Source organism: Microcaecilia unicolor, chromosome 8 (genome assembly GCF_901765095.1).
Source record: "Microcaecilia unicolor chromosome 8, aMicUni1.1, whole genome shotgun sequence".
Lineage (NCBI taxonomy): Eukaryota > Metazoa > Chordata > Amphibia > Gymnophiona > Siphonopidae > Microcaecilia > Microcaecilia unicolor.
In genome coordinates, this window is record NC_044038.1 from 67,569,699 (window position 1) to 67,587,118 (window position 17,420).

A 17,420-nucleotide genomic window follows, 5' to 3' on the forward strand; every position below is an offset into this window, starting at 1 on the left:
TTATGTCCATACTTTAAACAGAAATTCCTTGCAAAAATTAAACAATTTTTATGTAACATAAAAACATAAGAGTAGCCATACTGGGTCAGACCAATAGTCCATCTAGCCCAGTATCCTGTTTTCCAAACAGTGGACAAGCCAGGTTACAAGTACCTGGCAGAAACCCAAATCGTGGCAACACTCCATACTACAAATCCCAGGGCAAGCAGTTGCTTCCCATGTCTGTCTCAATAGCAGGCTATGGACTTTTCCTCCAGGAATCTGTCCAAACCTTTTTTTAAACCCAGATACACTAACTACTGTTACCACATCCTCCGGCAAAGAGTTCCAGAGCTTAACTATTCGGTGAGTGAAAGAATATTTCCTCCTATTTGTTTTAAAAGTATTTCCATGTAACATTCTCGAGTATCCCCTAGTCTTTGTACTTTTGGAACGAGTAAAAAAATCGATTTACTTCTACGCGTTCTACACCACTTAGGATTTTGTAGACCCTAATCATATCTCCCCTCATCCGCCTCTTTTCCAAGCTGAAGAGCCCTAACCTCTTTAGCCTTTCCTCATACTATGCCACAGACGTACTGTTATTTGAAGATTTTGATTGCTGTAATTGTCTATTGCCTGTGTTTGGTTTATTCTTGCTGTTCACTGCCTTGGGTGAGTTTCTCCAAAAAGGTAGTTCATAAATCAAAATAAATAAATAAATACATGGAGGGGCATTTTCGATATGATATCTAAGTTGGACTTTGGACGTTTTGTGCTAAATGTCCCAAATCCGAATAGCGAATGTAACCATTTTTGAAAAAGCAAACTATCTTGTTTTCCTTTTTTTCAAAAAATACTGTTTGTAACAAGATTTTTGTGCTCTGTGCATTTATCTTTTCAGGCCATTTTTGAAAAAAAAAAAAAAAAAAAAAAAAGCTACACAAGTGAAAATGTAGAAAATCAAGCCATTAGGATGTAGGAGGGGCCAACATTGTTAGCAGACTGGTCCCCCAGACATCCCAGGAGAGCAATGGGGCACACTAGGGGGCACTGCTGTGACTTCATATAGATGCTGTGAGGTACACATCTCACTGTTGCTCCCTTATCTTGTCTGCTGAGCCCTACAAAATCCACTACCCCCAACTGTACACCACAACAGCCCTTATGGATGAAGGGGGCACCTATATGTGGGTACAGTGGATTTCTGATGAGTTTTAGAGGGGACCTGCATGTTGCTGTAATGGACCTGGCTATAACATCTGAGGCTTTCATAGAGGTTGGTGAGTAATATTTTTATTCACATTTTGTGGGGGGTAGGAGGGGGTCAGTGACCACTGGGGGAATAAGGGGGGTCATCCCCGATTCCTTCCAATGGTCTGGTCTTTGAAGGCACCTTTTTGTGCCTTATTCATTCTGAAAACAGGTCCAGACCAAAATGTTGTTTTCGTTCGTCATTTTTGTTTTGTTCCATTATGGCTGTAAAACGCCCAGGTGTTAGACACGCCCTAAGCCCACCCTTCGAAATGCCCCTGACACCCCCCTTGTGATTTGGATGCACTGCAGACAAAATGCTTAGATAGATGCAGGGGTGGACTAAGGGTGGTCTGGGCCCCTGGGGACTGAGGGTGGTCTGGGCCCCCGGGGACTGAGGGTGGTCAGGCCCCCTGCCCGGCTGCTGCCCAACACCACCCCTGCCACCACAGCCGCCGCTCCCGCTGCCCCAGTCTATTTGAGGGGTCCTGGTAGTCTGGTGGCCTCTGTGGGGAGGGGGGCATGTGCTTTCCTGCCCGCTGTGCTACCACTATTCCCCTGCCTGCCGGTGCCGCCATGTTTTCAAAATGTCAGCCGAGACTTTCTGCGGTAGTCTCATGGGTCTCGACAGTCTCGCGAGACTTCCACATGGAGTCTCAGCCGCAATTTTTAAAATACGGTGGTGGCGGGAGGGGGGGGGGGAGAATAGTGGCAGCCCAGCGGGCCGGGCAGAAAACGACATGTTTCCCCCCTGCTGAGGCCACTAGATCACCAGCAGCACTCGGGGCATCTGGGCAGAGCCTCTGGTCCCTTGAGCACTGCCTTATTGCTCGAATGGTCAGTCTGCCCCAGATAAACGTCTGTAAAACAGGTTTTGAAAATACCGATTTGGACATTTAGAGAAGAAACCCATCCAATTGGTGCTTTATGATACTTTTTGGATGTTTTTCTCTTTTGATAATGAGCCCCATAAAGAGAATGAGAGGAAGACAGATCGCTGGAAGATGATAAAAATGAGAGAGCGAGAACAAGATAGGAGGGGGTTATGGAGAGATAATAACAGGAAGAGAAAAAGACAAGGAGCCACGGAGAGTAAAAAGGAAGAGCGATGGAAAGAGAAAGAGGGACACAGGAAAGGAGATTTCAAAGGATAGGTTGTACAATATAATTCATCATTCTATATACATCTTCAAAAAATATGTTCCTTAATAGGACACTATAATCCTGTTTAATATCTGCCTTTACCTTTGGGGACCATCATTGGAAATCTTGGGTTCTCACATCAGTGGCGTAGCCACAGGTGGGCTTGATTTATGGCTCAGGCCCACCCAACAGTAGCACATGTTTAGTGGTAACTGGTGGGAGTCCCATGCTCTGCCAGCTGAATATTTCCCCTGATGCTAATGAAAACGCTACTCTTCACAACACCAGCACCTGCGCATGCTCAGTTTTCAGTGCATTCCTGCTGCCAAGGTGGAAAGAAGCGTTTTCCCAGCAGCTGAGATTTTTTTTGGGGGGGGGGGGGGAACACTTGGTGCCCACCCAATTCTTGCCTAGGCCCACCCAAAATCTGTTGTCTGGCTACGCCCCTGTCTCACATATAACGATGTGAATGATATCCACATTTTCCTGTTGATTATATGATCTTTAGACTAGAAAATGACACGGGGGAGGGACAAACTTTGTCTACTTTGAAGGTTGCTAATGAATTAGACATTTATGTTTGAGTGATGCAGACGACGATGTTTTCATTTTTTGGAGAAACAAGCAAAAGTGCTGGCCAAAACTGACAAAATTTGCACAGGGGATCTTGGGCATTTCTGTTACCAGCACATGTTCTGAGAAGACAGTTTCTATTGCAGGAAGGACTGTGGAAGACGAGAGAGCTAGACTGCATCCTGAGATTGTCAACGACTTATTACTCATCCACCGATTTAAAAATCATAATAGTGCTAGAGCATACAGAATGGATTGTATTTTATCAGAGTGGATTAGGGTTTCTTGGGGTAGAAGTCAGCTATTTTGGGGGTTGGAATATCTGGGAATATGCAACTGGCTAAAACTTACCTGGCTTGGGGGCCCTTTTACTAAGCTGCGTATGCGTCTACGTGTCAAAATGGAGTTACCGCATGGCACTTGCGCGTAGGTCATTACCGCCCGGTTACTGCGTGAATCTTTACCGCTAGGTCAATGGCTGGCAGTAAGGTTTCAGACCCAAAATGGACGCGCGGCAATTTTGATTTTGCCGCACATCCATTTTCGGCAAAAATTTTATCAAAAAGGCCTTTTTTTACAGGCATGCTTAAAAATGGATCGGCGCACACCCAAAACCTACACTACCACAGGCCGTTTTTCAGTGCACCTTAATAAAAGGACCCCTAAGGGCAATATTCAGCATTTAACTGCATAAGTGAAACCGGACAAAGATAGGACCATCCCTCCAATATTCAACGCTATTTAACCGGCCAGAACGGCTGCTGACCAGTTAATTAGTGTTTAATTGGCCGATATTAGCTGGGGGATAATTGGTTATCCCCCGCTGAATATCCCCTGTTAGCAGCTAGCCAGTTATATTGCCCGATATAACTGGCTGATTTAAAGGTAACCGGCTAAGTCTGAATATCGATTTAGTTGGTTATCTTTAAACCAGCCAAAAATAAACTGGATATTCAATGCCGGTTACTGGAAACAGCCTGTCATTGAATATTTGGTCTAACTCCCGTGGTTTGAATATCGGCCCTTATGTTTATACGGTCCTATTTGTTCGGTTAACTTATGAGGTTAAGTGTTGAATATTGGCCCTTATCAGCATAAGTGCTGACTCCACCCCCACCCCCCCGACTGCCCACAATATCGCTGGCTAAGAGTTTAGCGGTTAGTTCTGGTATTCAGTGGCACTATCAGGTTAAGTGCCGCTGAATATCAGGGGATAGCCCCACAAAAGCAATTTAACTAGGCAGGAGCTTCTCATTAAATTGCTTTGAATATTAACCCCTAAATGACTGCAGATGAATTGCTACTTGCTTGAACAAGTAGTTGAGTAAGTTGTTGCTGGGGCAAGGAGAGGAGGAGTTGAGGAGGCTGGGGAGGAGGGGCATGGGGGGATTTTAGGATTGAGGAGCGAACTGTTATTCATTGTTGGACTGTATGTTTAACATGCAGTGGACTAAATAAAAAAAAATTCAGTGATTCTGCAGAGTATAAGAATGTACAGACAAGTTCGGGATTCTCTCTTGTATTGGGAAGCCCCTTTTCTCGTTTACCCCATGAAGACCTTTAGGAACTGGAGCCTGGATTCAGATGTAATCGCAGGCACAATGCACTCCTGTGGAACCTGGACTTCCTTGCCTCAGTCTCAAGAGTCCTCTACTGGGTCCAGGAACAGTGGCATCCTTTTCTTTCTTGACCTTCAGAGGCTCTGTTTTGTTGAGCAACTTCTTAAGTTCTTCTACGTATTTCTATAGAGCAGTGGCCTAAACTGCCCGATCACTACCTGCTGTGCTGGTTCAAAGGCTGGGTTAGCCTATGACCTTTACTCCTCCCTTGTGGTACATGGCAGCTTTAGCTAAAGACAGGACTGGGATATTTATACCAGATCAAATTTCTCTCCAAGTGAGGTTGTTTTGGAGTGAAGTGGCGCCATTATTCCTGCTACCTGATAGAGGTTCGATCCGGTATCGTGGCCGAGAATAGGTTTCAGAACTATAAGTTAAACCCCTGAAGATGCACAGAGCGAAACACAGAACTGTGTATTTTATTTATTTATTTATTAGGATTTATTTACCGCCTTTTTGAAGGAATTCACTCAAGGCGGTGTACAGTAAGAATAGATCAAACATGAGTAGGAGGCAATTACAGCAGTAAAAATATTCGAACAACAATACAAAATATGGCATGGTATACTACTTGCAATGACAACACAATATGTACTAGAACATTATAATTAGTAGTGAAGGGTAAGGCAAAGTTGTAACATGTAGATGAGTAAGAAAGTAAGGTGATTGATTTGAAGAAAGTTGCACGTGAGGTCAGAGAGATGGTTAAATATTATTTCAGCTAGGGTAGGAGTGGATAAACATGTCCCGCTGCAGTATGTGCAGCCCGAGTCAATCCTTGTGTGTGAGTGAGACTAAGTTAGTTACTTCTTCCATTAAAGGCTTGGTTGAAGAGCCAAGCTTTCACTTGCTTCCTGAAGTAGAGGTAGTCTTGTGTTAAGTGGAGCCTTTCAGGCAATTCATTCCAGAGTGTGGGGGCTACTCCGGAGAAGGCTCGCTTGCAGGTATTTATTTATTTATAACATTTGTATCCCACATTTTCCCACATATTAGCAGGCTCAATGTGGCTTACAAAATACCGTAATGGTGAATGCCAACTACGGTAGGTATTAAATACAATTAGAAAAAGGGTCAGGTAAGGTAGGGGTAAATGGGTACAATAAGGGTCAAGGAAATAATAAATAAAACTACCCATTGCAATGTATGTATAGATGCATTGTAGAGTTGAGGCAAATAAGTAGAATCTGTAGGGTAGGCCTTGCAAAACAGATAGGTCTTTAAAGATCGCCTGAAGTTTTGATGGTCATGTATCATTTTCACACTCTTTGGTAGCGCATTCCACATTTGCGTACTTAAGTAAGAAAAATTGGATGCATAGGTTGATTTGTATCTGAGTCCAATGCAGCTTGGATAGTGAAGGTTCAGATGGGTATGTGATGAACTGATTCTGTTTCTGGCTGGAAGATCTATTAAATCAATCATATATCTTGAGGCATCACCGTAGATTATCTTGTGGACCAGAGAGCAAATTTTGAAGGTAATGCGGTCCTTGATAGGGAGCCAGTGTAGTTTCAATCGAAGAGGTTTAGCGCTATCAAATCTTTTTTTTGTTGAATATCAGTCTGGCAGCTGTGTTTTGGGCTGTCTGAAGTTTTTTCATAAGCTGTACTTTACAACCCGCATATATTCCATTACAATAATCTGTTTGGCTCAATACCATTGATTGTGTCAAGTTACGGAATATTTCCCTCGGAAAGTAAGGTCTTATACGTTTAAGTTTCCACATAGAATAAAACATCTTCTTTATAATGGCATTAACTTGGCTCTCTAGTGTAAGATGGCTATCAATAATAACTCCTAAGATTTTAAGGCTATCAGAAATAGGGAGAGAATAAGCAGGAGTGATTAGGGTTGTAGGCTTGTAATTATTGTATGGGGATGAGAGGATAAGACAATGTGTTTTTTCAGTGTTTAATTTCAGTTGAAATGAGTTAGCCCATGAATCCATGATGTTCACGCAATGAGCGATGTCATTGGATATATCAGAGAGATCATGTCTGAAGGGGATATAAATTGTACATCATTAGCATAAATGAACGATTGGAAGCACTGTCTGGATAAAAAGTTGGCCAATGGGGACATCATTATATTGAAAAGAATTGGTGATAATGGGGAACCTTGGGGTACTCCACAATGTGCATTCCACGGTGATAAAATATTTGTATTTGATTTAACTTGGTATGTTCTGAGGGGTCACGTGGGTGCCATGAGCTAGATAGCAGCAGCTGGCGAGAGCTCCGGAGCCCCCATCCCGCCACATGGGGAAAACTTTGAAATCTACCTTACTTTATCGCTGGCTCAAATTAACTCACCCATATGGACAAATATTTGAGAAGTACCCCAACAGGAATGGCGCAGAGAACCGCTAAAAAAGACAAAACAAAATCGAGTGGAGGTGAGCCCAAGATGGCCGACGAGGGGGAGACGGCGCCAAAAGAATTCACTGACGCACAGCTAGACCAACTAACCTCAGCCATCGCAAAGGCCTGGGAACCCAAGTGGGCGGCTTTAGACCGCAAACTGGAGGGCTTTAACTCGCGGCTCGAAGGATTACAAACGCGAGTGGCGGATGCAGAGGTCCGAATATCAGCATTAGAGGATGATACCCAAAGTTATGGCCCAGACATCGCCGCAACAAAACAACAGTTAAACGAGCAGGCGAGCAAGTTAGAAGATCTTGAAAACCGCGCTCGCCGGAACAACATACGCATTGTGGGTTTGGATGAATCCCTTCCCGAACGAAACTTGGAAATATGGCTGGAAAATTGGCTATCTAAAGAACTAGCTACAACGGATACCATGGGCGCCTTGATAATAGAAAGGGCTCACCGCGTAGGTCGGAAAATGGAGAATCAAAACAGACCGCGCGTTGTGGTGGCGAAAATTCTAAATTACAGACATAAAGTAGAAGTATTGCAAGGATTTAGACTCAAGAGAGACTCACTCAAATACAATGGGAAAAACATTTTAATTTTTCAGGACTTCTCAACTGAAGTGCAGGAGCGGCAGAGACAATATCATCCACTTTGTGCAGCTTTAGTTGCAAAGAAGATACACTTCGCAATGCAATACCCAGCAAAGCTGAGAGTACAGATACAAGACACTTGGCAGACATTCAACACGATGGCGGAAGCTAAGCACCATTTATTGGAACATAAGATAATTGACTTATAGAAACCTCCTGTTTGTGACCAGTGAATTAAGCGAAACGCCAAGAGGTTTGGTATATGAATGTAATTTCCTAGGTAGATAACTGTTAATGTTTACAGGCGGGATGGGGACCCCAGGCACGACGGGTGGCCTTACTCCTTCCCCTGAGGACCAAGGGGACGGAGTGGGTTAATAAGAAGGGGGGGAAAGTTGGGGTGGGGTAAGGGAATCCCAAAGTTCAATAATTTTATATAAGTTGTGGGGAGTTTCACGATATGCAAATGAGGACAGACTAGAATTGAGGAGTGGAGTGCCCAGGGGGAAGATTCAGGTGCCCCGCATACTAATTGGTACAGATGGTTCTGGGAGGTTCGGGTGATAGCGATGAGATTGTAACATGCCAGCCCGGATAATATCATGGAATGTGGGAGGTATTAGTACTCCCATAAAAAGGGCAAAGATACTGAGAGCTTTAAAAAGGCACAAAGCGGACGTTGCCTGCTTGCAGGAAACACGCCTGAATGATATTGAACATGCCAAATTGTGTAGGAACTGGGTAGGGGAATGCCACTCAATAGCAGCACGGGGGCGGAGAGGGGGCCTAGCAATACTAGTAAGGAAAGGGCTGTCATGTAACGTTAAAGTGCTCGCGCAAGGAACGCAGGGAAGATATATCATCGCAAAAATATGGTTGCAGGGCCTAGAATTCATGATAGTAAATTTATATGGCCCAAATGAGCATATCCCAGGTTTCTTTAATGAACTAGTTAATATTTGCTTGCAATACAAGGCCTTAAAAGTAACAGTGGTGGGAGATTTCAATTTAGTCTCTGACCCAAGACAGGATACCACGAGTACGGCCTCCCCTCACTATACAGGGCAGAGACATAAAGAATTTATTGCATTCCAAAGAATGTTAAACCTTGTTGACGCATGGAGAGTCTTACACCCAAGCGAACGCGAATATACCCACAGATCTAGAGCCCACGGGACACTAGCCCGTTTAGACTACACATTGGTAGAAAGTTCTTTAATAGATAAGGTTAAAACAGCAGAGGTAGGACCTGAGGAGATCTCGGACCACACCATAATCTGGCTGGACCTGGAGATACCGGCAGATAGGCAAAGCGGAGGGGGCTGGAGATTTCCGACATATCTATACAATGACCACCATTTCAGGGCATACCTGTGTAGCAAATGGGAGGAGTACACTGAAAATAACAAAGAACATGCAGAGAACCAACCCAGTTTATTTTGGGCGGCCTCAAAGGCAGTGATAAGAGGAGACATTATTGCATACAACAATATGAGGAACAAACACAGAATGTTAAGTATCATAAACTTAGAGAAGCAGATGCAAAAAGCAAAAAGGAAGTATGCAAGTAGACCTGGCCAAACAACGCTGGATGAGTTGAAAGCGATCCAGACCACACTAAACACGTTATTACATGAGCGAGAAACCCGGTCCTCTCTGTATTATAAATACCGACTGCAGAGATTTGGAAATAAAACGGGAGCTCTACTGGCCAAAGTCATTAAAACTGGGGAGGACCCCGGGTGATACCTATTTTACAGGACACACAAGGAAGACTAACTAACTGTGGAGAGGACATAGGACATCTGTTCACTGAATATTTTGCTAGATTATATGCAGCCCAGCCACAGGTGACTAAACAACAAATACACACATACTTAGAGGGACTAGGTTTAGACAAATTAAAAGAGGTGGAGATGGAAAAGCTAAACGCCCCAATAACTGTGCTAGAGTTACAACAGGCCATCAAAACCCAAAAACTCAGATCAGCGCCTGGCCCGGATGGGTTTACAGGGGAATACTATAAACTATTACCACCAAACGCATTACTGGCACTATTAGACTACTATGAAGACGTGATTAACCAGGGCCAGTTCCCTAAATACGCCAATGAGGCATTGATTACACTGATCCCTAAGCCTGGGAAGGCACCAGATAAAGTAGAGTCTTACCGGCCAATATTGTTACTAAATGTAGACACCAAGCTGCTAGCTAAAATACTTGCAGAACGTTTAGCAGGTATTTTACCTAACTTGATAGGGCAGGAGCAAGTAGGATTTGTGCGACATAGACAGGCAACACAAAACGTACGGAGGTTATTAATGGCCATGGCAACCTGTTCAGAAAACATGTATCCCGCTGTGGTAGTAGCACTAGATGCAGAGAAAGCGTTTGACCAAGTACGGTGGGATTATCTATTTGGTACTCTAGAATACGTGGGCTTTTCAGGATGGTATCTACAAGCACTTAAAACATTATATTGTCGCCCTGAGGCAAGTGTATTAGTTAATGGAGTCCGAGAGAGAAGGTTCGTGATAGAGAGAGGCACAAGACAGGGCTGCCCTCTCTCCCCTCTGCTTTTTGTACTATCCTTAGAGCCATTGCTGCGAAAGTTGAAGAAAGAGAACGAAATTAGTGGCATTCTCCTGGGGGCCCGAAATATCAAGGTGCTGTCGTACGCAGATGACCTCCTGTTAACCCTGACGAATCCAGAGCGGTCCATAAAGGTACTGTTAGAAAGAATTAAAGAATTTGGACAGCTCTCGGGTTTTAAATTAAATTTGACTAAATCTACTGTGATGGAGATTGGCCCAAGCAGAGGGGGAAAATGGGGAGAAAGGTTCCCCTTTCAGAGAGCTGAAGAGCATATCAGATACCTGGGAGTTGAAATTACAGCAGATCTAGATAATTTATATGACCGCAATGTTCATAAACTTTTGCGAGAGACAAAGCATACTTTAGAAGCATGGGCCGGTCTCCCTCTTTCATTACTAGGCCGTATTGCCTTATTTAATATGTTTGTAGCACCTAAATGGCTGTATGTTTTACAAATGCTCCCCTTATATTTGAAAAGTAATACTATGCAAAAGCTGCAGTCCATGATACAGAAATTCCTCTGGCGGGGTAAGAAAGCCCGCCTTGCTTTTGCTACGCTCAGTATACCAGTGGAACATGGTGGACTGGGACTATTGAATATACGATACCTAAATATTGCAAGCGGGATGAGAACCATTAGTGATTGGTTTCGAGGCACGCAAGACTTCACAGACACTTCAACGGAGTTAGAACTCACTGGGGAGATACACTTTAGCAATTACTTGCATTCTGCAGGGACCCCGATGCCTAACATTTTGAAAACCACAAAAATCATGCCATATGCAGTGTTGGTCTGGAAATGGATTTGCCGACTACACCACTTTTCTTCAAAAGTAACTCCATACCTTTCGATATGTGATAACATAACTTTTGTCCCAGGACAGATGTATGCAGTGTTCCACAGGTGGAAGAGACGTGGAATAGTGTATTTATTGCAAGTACTTAACAATGAGGGGCGTATAAAATCCTTTCCTGATTTGCAGGCAGAATATGGGATACCCCAAAAAGAGCAGTTCTTTTATGAACAATTGAAACATTATGTGACCTTGTTGCCCTGGGAGTCCTTGGCGGAGGATGTCCAGGAAGAGCTGTCTGCGGCATTCTCCCTGGGGGCTCAACAAAAAGTGCCTTTATCTTATCATCACCGTCATATAAAAGACACAGTGGAGGAACCGGACTATGTACGTTTATCCAGGCAATGGACAACAGACTTGCACACGGAGATTAGTGCAGGCCAGATCAAGACCCATGTGTTGGCAATCAGACGAATTACATATCAATCCAAGCACTGGGAATTACAATATAAATTTGCACTGCGCTTACATGTACCCCCCAAAAGAGCATTCTACATGGGCCTTTCCCCCTGGGGAGAGTGCCCGAAGTGTAGAGCAGAAGGAGCAGATTTGGGACATATGTTCTGGCTATGCAAAGCAGTGGAGAAATTCTGGAAAGAAATAATCCAATACGTAAACTCAATCTGGAAGCAGGGCTGGACTTATCACTCGTCCCTTCTGTTTGGACAACTAATAAATAGTCGACCCACAGTAAAAGGCTTTACAGCATTTACCCAGCGCGCAGTAATTGTGGGCAAACATGTTATATTGACAGAATGGTTGTCAACGGGGGGTCTGACATTGCAATAGTGGAGGACGCAAATGCTACAAACACTACGCACAGAAAGGACGGGAGTAACAGACATCAATTCACAAATTGGAGAACAATTACAACAACGGTGGACCCCCTTTTGGAACACTCTAACTCCTCAAGCACGTAGTCATCTTTTAAACTTTTAATGAACACATAAACTCAGAAGGCAGACTGTCAAGAACAAGGGAAAGGGGAGGGAAGGGAGTTGGGGGGAGGGTTTTGTTGAGGGGATAAAAAGAAAATGGATGGTGAACAGTTGTAAATGTTGTACAATTTTGTTTATAACTACTTGTCACATCAATAAAAATGACTTAAATATAACTTGGTATGTTCTTGTGGTTAAGAAACCTTTGATCCACTTAAGTATTTTACCTCCAGTCCCAAGGTGATCAAGTAAACGTAAGAGTATACTGTGGTTTTATCATATCGAATCCGCGCGACATGTCGAATTGGAGATCACATCGTGTAATGTCTTTTGAAGAGGGTGTAGTTAGTGAAAGTCCTTGGAAGGACCTTAGTGTCCTTGGCGATGTGTGGCGGATCATCCTATTCTTCAGATACTCGGGGCCATTTCCTTTCAGGGCCTCGAAGATCAGACATGGAGTTTTAAATTTAGCCCTGTATTGTACTGGTAGACAATGACGTTTTTGCAAAAATGGTGTGATTTGGTCACGTTGGTCATAAAGAAATTTGATAAATCAGTAGCAGTAATACTAGTAGGAGGGGCTTTTTTCAATCTAGTATTGGAAAGGTCTGATAGGACACAGAACAATTTCTGCAGTCTGTTGGCCGCATTATTTACCAAGGTAGTGTAATATTTGTTGATGGTAATAAGTGTAATGAGATTTGTAAAGAACAAGAAGGTGGGGGGGGGGGTACAATGTTTCCTCCATTTTCATTCAGACTGCGGGGTTTGATAGCAGAGTAAAAAGTGAGTAGAGAACCAGGGTTTCTTTTTGTGAGAGGACGAACAATTAGTGGAGCATCAAACGTTTGCATTTGGCACTTGTAAATGTCCCAAAGCTTAGTCTTCAATATGCAAAGTACCAAAGTTACGATGGAACTTGAAACAAAGTGGAGTTAGTCGTACAGGGTCAGTATAAAGAGAGGGAGCAAAGGGACCGGGTAAAGGCTCAGAAATAGAAGAGGGACAGATAATATTGAAAAGTATGAGAAAATGGTCGGACCAAGGTACATCAATAGAGGAGAAATTGTGTAATAAGAACTGAGGATCTGAAAAAGAAGAGTGTATGAAGTCCAAAGTGTGCCTTGCGATATGAGTAGGAAAGCATGTATGTTGATTAAGACTAAGGTCTAATAAAAGAGAGATAAATGCTTTATCATAATATCATGAGGGATTGTTGATGTGAAAGTTAAAATCTTCCAAAACAATAAGATTAGAGAACCTGGTTACTGTTTCCGATAAGGACTGAGTAAGGCTGGACCAGAAATCATAGTTGAAAGAAGGAGGAAAATAAATGGGAAGAATTTGAAAAGGTATGGGTAGGCACATTTTTAGTAAAAGAAATTCTGGGTAGGACATAAAATCTGGCTGAAGTTCAGTAATAGAAATTTATTTATTATGATTTATTTACCACCGTTTTGAAGGAATTCAGTCAAGGCGGTGTATAGCAAGAATAAGTCAAACATAAGCAATAGACAATTACAGCAGTAAATTATTCAAACAACAATACAAGTATGGCATAAGTGCTTTGAAAATGAGCCTGATAGTATGCTACATTACAATACCAAACAAAACCAGTGAAGAACTAATGTTTCAAGGAGGAAAAAAGATCTCATAAAGCTGTGGCAATCAAATAAAAACACCGCTCTTTTTAGCTGTTCTTCTGCCCACAGTAGAAGTAATCATAGATCAAAAACCTCCTATAAAACACTGATCACACAAACTGCACTACTCAAATGTTTCTAGTTTTGATCATTTTTGTGTGCTATTGTTAGCACTGGAAGAAATGTGGCAGTGTTGAGTAGTGCTTGTGAGGTGTCGTTGAAAAATACAACATAATATAAAAATTCTAAAATGTAAATATATAAAAAAAGGTTTTGCTCAATATAAGTTTTATAGGAGGTTTTTGATCTATGGTTACTTGATGTTCTGTGGGCAGAAGAACCACTAACACAGTTAAGAAAAAAGGCTCCAAGGTCTTATTTCCCATCATTTTCTATGGGGTCCTTTTATCAAGCTGTAGGAAGCAATAATATGTGCTTACCGCAAATTTATTGCGGGGTGCGCCGAGGTGTCCCCATTCCCATGGTAAAATCCTGATGTGCACGTGCTACAAAATAAATTTTATTTTTTGGCTGAGGGGATGTGCTGGAGCTAGAGAGCAGGCATGTCTGTGCTAATCAGTTAGCGCAGCCATATTGCCACATGCTTACTGATGAGCGCGTGATTGGTGCATGAGCCCTTACTGCCTACAAAATGGATGGTGGTAAGGGCCCAAGCACTCATGGCATCCTTCCGTCAGTTTTTTGAATGGAGTTTAAATTTTCTGACCAATTGACCCTGACGCTGGCTATCGTTGGTCATGGTCTGTGCTATAGTTGGGAGAAAGAGATTCCACAGCTAAGTAATTAAGCTGTTTGTTTGCTTTTGGGTTAATGTCTGTTCAGCTCCTAATTTTGAGATCATGTTGATCAGGAAGGTTTTTTGCCAATGATGAAGAAGTCCTGTTCTGTCAGCTATTAGCTGGGAGCTGCTTGAAGGTTTTTCTTCCCTGTTTTATTTTCACTGGTTTTTGAGACTTTTTCCTATTGCTTACAGTTTAGAGGATCTTTTCTTTTGTATGGTTTAACATTTTGTCTGGCCATTAATGCCGAAAATAGAAAATCAAGAGATCCCAGAAAGAGTAAAAGACAACAATATCTGGAAAAAATAAGAGAAGCTGGGAAAGTAGGACAATGAAGATGCAAATGGAAGAGAAAATAGCTAATACAAGGCTACCCGTTCCTCAGCTTTTTATTTCCTTGCCCCTAAACTGTGGAATGACCTTCCCCCAGTTGTCTTCTCTAAATTTAAGGTGTTTATGAAGACCCATTTCTTTCGAATGGCCTTTGGTACTGAGCTTGGAGACTCCTGACCTTGCTACTCTCCACATTAAGATCCTAGCTAACAGATTCCTCTGGTTAACCCCCCCCCCCCCCCCCCCACCACCTTCCTGTGTGATTGCTTGGCTTTCCTGTCTATAAATGGCTTTCTTTTATATTGCTGATTGTTTTTTATTTTTAACTGATATGACTAGATTCTTTTGTAATGGCTGTATATCAAATACCTAATATACTATAGCTATAATACAGTAAATTGGTGGTGGTGGTGGTGGTGGGGGGGGGGGGGGGGACAAGGCTTTTTTAAAAAAGTATCTTAGTGACAGGAGGAAGTACAAAAAGCATCATTATGAAACTCAAGGATGAAGGACAGGAATATGCTGATGAGTTGTAAGCAGAATTGCTCAATAAATATTTTGGTTCAAGTTCTCACTAAAGAAGAGCTGGGATTAGGACTTCAGAAGAGAGACACAAGTAAGAACAGAAGTGAGGTAGACCTCAAATGATTTTTAGATGACTATTGGGCTCATTTTCAAAAGAGAAGGGCGCCCATCTTTCCACACAAATCGGGAGATGGGCATCCTTTTCCCAGGGTCGCCCAAATCGGCATAATTGAAAGCCGATTTTGGGCACCCTCAACTGCTTTCCGTCGCGGGGACGACCAAAGTTCACGGGGACCTATCAGCAGTGTACTGAAGGCGGGACGGGGGCGTGGTTAAGAGATGGGTGTCCTCGGCCGATAATGGAAAAAAGAAGGGCGTCTCTGATGAGCATTTGGCCGACTTGGTCCCTTTTTTTTCACGACCAAGCCTCAAAAAGGTGCCCACACTGACCAGATGACCACCGGAGGGAATCGGGGATGACCTCCCCTTACTCCCCTAGTGGTCACTAACTCCCTTCCACCCTCAAAAAAACCCTTTAAAAATAGTTTTTGCCAGCCTCTATGCCAGCCTCAAATGTCATTCCCAGCTCCCTGACAGCAGTATGCAGGTCCCTGGAGCAGTTTTAGTGGGTGCAGTGCACTTCAGGCAGGTGGAACCAGGCCCATCCCCCCTACCTGTTACACTTGTGGTGGTAAATGTGAGCCCTTCAAAACCCACCAGAAACCCACTGTACCCACATGTAGGTGCCCCCCTTCACCCCTTAGGGCTATGGTAGTGTTGTACAGTTGTGGGGAGTGGGTTTGGGGGGGGGGTTGGGGGGCTCAGCACCCAAGTTAAGGGAGCTATGCACCTGGGAGCAATTTCTGAAGTCCACTGCAATGCCCCCTAGGGTGCCCGGTTGGTCCTGGCATGTGAGGGAGACCAGTGCACTATGAATGCTGGTCCTTGGATTTGGTCGTTTCTGAGATGGTCGTCCTCTGTTTCCATTATTGCCGAAAACTGGGGATGACCATCTCTAAGGACAACCTAAATGTTGAGATTTGGGCGTTCCCGACTGTATTATCGAAACGAAAGATGACCGCCCATATTGTTTTGATAATACGGGTTTCCCTACCCCTTCGCCGTGACGTCCTGCGAGGACGTCCTCAGGAAAACTTGGGTGCCCCGTTCGACTATGTCCCTCTATGTTCAGAAGACTGTGAGGAGCTGCTAAACTAAAATTAGACAAGGTGATGGGACCAGAGGGGATACATCTGAGGGTATTAAAGGAACTTGAGGAAATTTGGTGATTCTGACCTTTACAACATTCTTTTAGCATTTTGAGTTGTCTTACAGGTTTACAGATGTGGATATAGTTCTTCTTCACAAAACGGGATGCAAGGAGAAAGCTGGGAGCTTCAGGCCAGTTAGTCTGACCTCAGTGGTGTGTAAATTAATAGATTCTGTCAGGTTCTGTCAGGTTCTGAGCCCGCGGGACCGGGCTCTGGAGCAAACGTGAGCCCTTGGGCTGCTGACGAGGAGCGACAGCAGCAGGCAAAACCCACCAACCAACACTGGGTAAGCACAACGGCAGGGACTGCAGGCACTGCCCAGCGAACCGGAACACCTGGACTGGAATCCCCCGGACTGGAGGACACAGGACTGGAACACTGGACTGGAGCACACCAGACTGGAACACACACCGGACCGGAACACACTGGACTGGAACCCGGACTGGACCTAGGCTTCACCTACACTTGACTGCCTTCCCCCTCGGGTTGAGCCCTCAGGTTCTGGCAGCCGGTAGGACTTACAGGAACCGCAGGAATGAAGGTCCAGGAGTGCCCCCTGGCCCCTAGGCGCAGGCAAGGCAGACAGGCAGGGAAAGTCCGGGTTCTGGCAGTAGGCAGGTTCAAAGCTATGGTCACAGAAGGGCTGGAAACCCACAAAGCAAGAACACAGAAGGGCAGGGAACCTACAGAGCAATAAACACAGAAGGGCTGGAAACCCACAAAGCGATAAACACAGAAGGGCTGAAAACCCACAGCGCAATAAACACAGAAGGGCTGGAAACCCACAAAGCGATAACCACAGAAGGGCTGAACACCCACAGCGCAATAAACACAGAAGGGCAGGGAACCTACAGAGCAAAACACAGAAGGGCTGGAAACCCACAAGCGATAAACACAGAAGGGCTGAAAACCCACAGCGCAATAAACA